Consider the following 5,377-nt stretch of genomic DNA (forward strand, 5'->3'; position numbering starts at 1 on the left):
AACTACAGTGTGTGGGTGCACTCGGGTGGCGCTTTGGGCAGTGTTTTCATTTGAAGCTCTTAAAATCAGAGCTACATGTACATCAGAGCTGTGTTGGGGAATCACCGAGGGCCTTGGCAAATGATATTAAAAGACCGACACGGCGGGCACATGCCCACATTCACACAATGCTAACCGAATTGGCACGTGTTTAGTTTATCAGAGCACTTTCCCCTCCTGATCTGCATGTTCACACCTAGCTAGCTCATCCCCACAGCGGGAATGACGCCCTGGAATATGCACTGAAGAGAGAGATGGTGATGGGCACTACGTTACATGGCGCTACTTCCGAGGTTAGAGCACCTGGGAAGTGTGAAATGATTGTCCAGGAACCACCATGGAGGGACAAGGTGGCTGAAATGATCAGGGGCCTCACTGTGCCTGCGGGGCGTCACCAGTGAACACAGATAGTGGTCCGGCAGACAGCCAGAGGGCCAGACACGCTTCTGCTGGGGCTGTGGTCAGGTTGGACACCTAAGAAACTGCCTTGCCATGGTGAAGGCTGTGGAAAACGGAGGGGGTTCACAGTAGGTGGGACACTGCCTGACGCCCCAGTAATGTCCTGTGCACTACCAGTACAGCACAGCCGTGTCCCATATGACAGCAGGGACAGAGGGCAGGACTTAGTAGTGGTGGGGAGGACTTCAATTTATGACTTTTGCCATATTCCCATTTGCATAGAGGGGGTTCCTACCTGCTGGTATTGTGACTGCAGGGAGGAGAGGGAAAGGGGGCTGGTGCTATAGACGGACGACTAGGTGGGATTGTGAGTTGAGCAGGGAGCGGCGGGTGGTGGACAACAGAGACTAGGCGTAGGGGCAGTGACAAGATGCAGACCTGCAACCAGTGTGGGTGGAGGCACATCAGCGGCCCCGTGGGAGGAGGTGGCGGCTCTCTCCCCATGAACAAAAGGACTGTGGGCTAATATAACACATCTGAGACTGCTGGATGGGGTTCTCCGGAGAGCATGGGTGAAGCCAGCTACTGGAGGGAAAAGATGGCAGATAGTGGTGGATATGCAGAGAGAAGCAATTGCTATACTCACTGCAGTGGACTATTTCATGAAATGGCATGAGGCCTGTGCACTGCCTGATCAGGAAGCAGAGACAGTAGTAGATGCACTGCTTGGGAGAATGTTTAGCCAGCTAGGTGTCCCAGAATCCATTCATAGTGATCAGGGCAGAAATTTTGAGTCAAAAGTGTTTGCAACAATGTGGTCTCGCTTAGGTATCACAAAGAACCACACCACAGCATCCCCAGAGTGACAGACTAGTGAAGAGGTTCAATTATACTTTTGGAGAGCAGTTATCCATGCAGACATACAACCACCAGCTACACAGGGACTTACCCCTTGCACTTACCCCTTGTTTTAATACAGGCTGAAAGATGAGGTTAGGCAGGAATCTCCATGGACCGTGATGTTTGCAGATGACATTTTGATCTGTAGTGAGAGCAGAGAACAGGTTGAGGAAAATCTAGAGAGGTAGAGGTATGCTCTGGAAAGGAGAGGAATGAAAGTCAGTCACTGCAAGACAGAGTATAAGTGTGTGAATGAGAGGAACTCAGGTGGAACTGTGAGGCTCCAGGGTGTGGAGATCAGGATTTTGGAGGATTTCAGGTACTAGGGGTCAACAGTTGAGAGCAACGGAGAGTGTGGAAAAGAGGGGAAGAGACAGGTTCAAGTAGCTTGGACTCAGTGGAGAAAATTGTCAGGGGTACTGTGTGATAGAAAAAAATGGAAGGAAAATGAAAGGAAAGGTGTACAAGACAGTGGTGAGACCAGCGATCCTGTATCGACTAGAAACAGCTACAATGACCAAAAGACAGGAGGCAGAGGCTGCAGAGATGAAGATGTTGAGGTTCTCTTTTGGAGTGGCTATTATGGATGGGATCAGGAATGAGTCTATTAGAGGAACAGCACATATTAGATGTTTTGGATAGAAGGTCAGAGAAGCCAGACTGAGATGGTTTGGTCATGTACAGAGGAGAGATAGTGAATATATTGGTAGACGGATCCTGGAATTGGAGCTGCCAAGCAGGATGTCTCGAGGAAGACCAAAGAGAAGATTTATGTACGAAGTGAGACAACAAAAGCGCACATGATTGAATGAGTTTGTCCATGGTGTAGATGCATATTAGATAATTTCATTCATTTAAGTATGTAAATGACAAACAGGCACAGTCAGCTATTGGAGAACCATGTGGCTCATCTGAGTTCTTTGATAAACCTATGTTATGCCAAAGAACGGGCAAGCTGTGTCAAGAAAAGTCCTTAGTTTTTCTGAGAAGAAGCCTCTTTCATACTAATGATTTTACAAAACTTTTGCAAATTTGGTTTGGTTTCCTAACTTCCAAAGTTGTGGGTGTTATGCATCGTCTGCCATGCCTGCTGATATGACAGTTCTTAGTGCAGATTTATCAATAGTGCAATAAGACCATACGCTGAGCAAACAACACAACAAAAACAACTGAGAAGGGCTGAACAAAAATGGCACGGAAAAGAAAATCATATTCTGCTGGTTACAAGCTGGAAGTAGTGAAATATGCGTTCGAAAATGGTAGTCGAGCAGCAGAAAGAAAGTTTGAAGTTAGTGAGAAACTTGCAAGGGACTGGCGAAAACTGGAGGTTACCCTTGCTGAAATGAAGAAAACTAAAAAAGCTAATCACAGGCTAAAAGCTAGCTGGCCACGGCCTGGAACAAGTTCACACATGCTGCTGGGAGAGGCTTGTCAACAGTACAGTTGCGTCTTCACACCCAGGTAGTTGCCAAGGAGATGAATATAAATGACTTTGCGGGAGGACCTTCCTGGTGTTACCGCTTTACGCAACGCAATCACCTCTCTATCAGAGCAAGGACACCATCCTGTCGGATTCCAGAAAGGCTGGAATAATTGGAACTCCAAGTGACGATGACTCTGACGTAGGTGACATACCGGTAGATGAGGAAGTTGGCGGAGTTGTCCAGAAGTGACTCTGAAGAAGAAGATTTCGTTGGATTTAGTGATTAAGAGTGACACTGATTGTTTGGTTGTGGCATGTGCTATATGCTATGGTTATTTGAATGACTCTTACTGTAATATGTTACGTCAACATAGCCTACCAGGCACGTTCTCAGTTCGTTGTTTATGCGTCATAAAGGCTATACTAAGCTATACTTATTCAGCCTGTTGTTCTCTATTCTATTCTTATTTTAAATTGCTTTTCAAGATGAAATGTCTATTCTTGTTGTTAGATTTTATCAAATCAATTTCCCCCCAAAAATGCGATTTATACTCCAGTGTTACGTATATATGTTTTTTTCGTTCTTTATTAGGCTGGTGCGACTTATTATCTGGAGCGACGTACCGTCCGAAAAATACGGTACTTTTCAAACCTGAAGGACAAGGGACATTCATTTGAAGACAGCAATGTCCGTACTCTGGCCACAGAAGACAAATGGTTTGAGAGGAGTCAAAGAAGCCATTTTTGTCAAAACAGAGAAACCATCTCTGAACAAAGGAGGGGGCCTCCGAAACAGCCTTTCACAAACGTACAATGCCGTAGTGGGATCAATACCAAGATGAATTTTACACACGGACCAGGGCCATCTGCACCTTTTAAACAACCAGGAAAAGACCCACCACCAAAACCAAAACGTCCACATGAGCCTAAGTTCATGTGATCCCACAGGTTTCACTCCTTTGCTTAGCTTTACCTTTTCACATTCTAGTCTAGGTAATCCCACCAATTTGGGCCTTTTGTTCCAACAAACAACCCCCCTTACACCTAGTTTCTGCAGATCAACTCTGCCATTTACCCAAACCACCCTAACCTGGACCCGCCCAAAAACCCGGCAGTTATATTAGGACACTCCCCAAAGGTCATTAGAACTGAAGAAGCCTCTTCTGAGGGATGAAACGACTTCAAGTAAAGAAATTCAAGTCCAGTTGCCAAGATAAGAAGATTTCAACAAGAATTCTATACAATGAAGGATATTACAGTCCAAAAGGGACTTACATGCAGAACATAGTCATGGATAGGGTTTTGAGGCTTCCTCCCCCACATGGAGGATGGGCCTTAGACAGCTCGTCCATCTTTGTAGCTATGATCAGCTGGTTTATGCTCAGTGAAATATCTCCCATTGTATAGTGTTATGCATTTAGACAGAGAGATATCATGTCCCTCCATGTTCTGTCTCACTCCAGCAGTGTGACTGAGATAAGACGGGTACAGTTACTATTCATTTTGAGTCTGGAGGTCACTATCAGAGGGATCCGGCAGTTTGTATATGTCTAAAACTGTTGCCTTCCCATATGATGCTGGAGATAGCAGCTGTACTGTCTGAGATCATTTTCACGTGATGATGACTTGATGAGAGCGAGAATGGAGGATTTCGAGCGAAACGCTGTTGTCATTCCCAAAACTAGGGTTGATATAGTTCATAATTTGATCTGTGTTATTAGTTTGCAAGGTCCTGAGTTTGACCCTCTAAAAGCATAACAGTGGCCACAGCTCCTGTTATATTCAGTTACAAAGCTCTTCTCTGGAACCATCTTCCAATCTTTATCTAGGCCGGAAGGACATCCTCTTTGTTTAAAAATGGACTTGAAATCTTTCTTTTTAGGAAGGTTTAAAGTTTGTGAAAGGTCAGCCTATAGTCATGCTTCCATTTACTTATTCTGTAGAGGGATATCCCATCATGAACATCTCTATTTCCTGCCACCCTTTCTATCTTGTCTGCACTTCCATCCCTTCATCAATGCATCCCCCAAGTACCTGGGCTCACTTACTTCACCGGTTACCTCGGGGTGTGGCTTTATCTACATCTTGCTAGGTGCCCACCATTATGTATTTCATGAAAATTAAGGCTGTTATGGTGTCATAGCAGCTATTACAACGTAAATGTTTGCATTACTGGTATTATTAGTATGATGTCATTTGTGCCCGTCCTTCCCAGTCCATCATTGGTCCCCATTGGTCTCTATCACACTCTTGCTTTCCATTTCTCTCACCCTCTCTCATTCTATCCCAGCTGGTCAAGACAGAAGGCCGCCCACACTGAGTTTGGATCTGTTCAAGGTTTGTGCTTGATAGAAGGCAGTTTTTCTTCACCACTGTCCCCAAGTGTTTGCTCATGGAGAAATGTTGGCTTTCCGTCAGTCATTTTAAAGACTCCCCTACATGTGATGTGTCATGAGACACATGTGTTCTGATTGAGTGCTATATAAATAAAATCTGGCTGGACTTGGTCATGGACATGATTTTACATATGGTAGCCAATTGCTGAAAAAAGTAGAATTTTTCCATATTGGACATGGCCAAGGGAAGGCAGCTGTGGTTCTTAGTTTCCTATATTGT

This window comes from Fistularia commersonii, chromosome 5 (genome assembly GCF_037954325.1).
Source record: "Fistularia commersonii isolate RoL2024-O1a breed Wild chromosome 5, RoL_Fcom_v1.0, whole genome shotgun sequence".
NCBI classification, from domain to species: domain Eukaryota; kingdom Metazoa; phylum Chordata; class Actinopteri; order Syngnathiformes; family Fistulariidae; genus Fistularia; species Fistularia commersonii.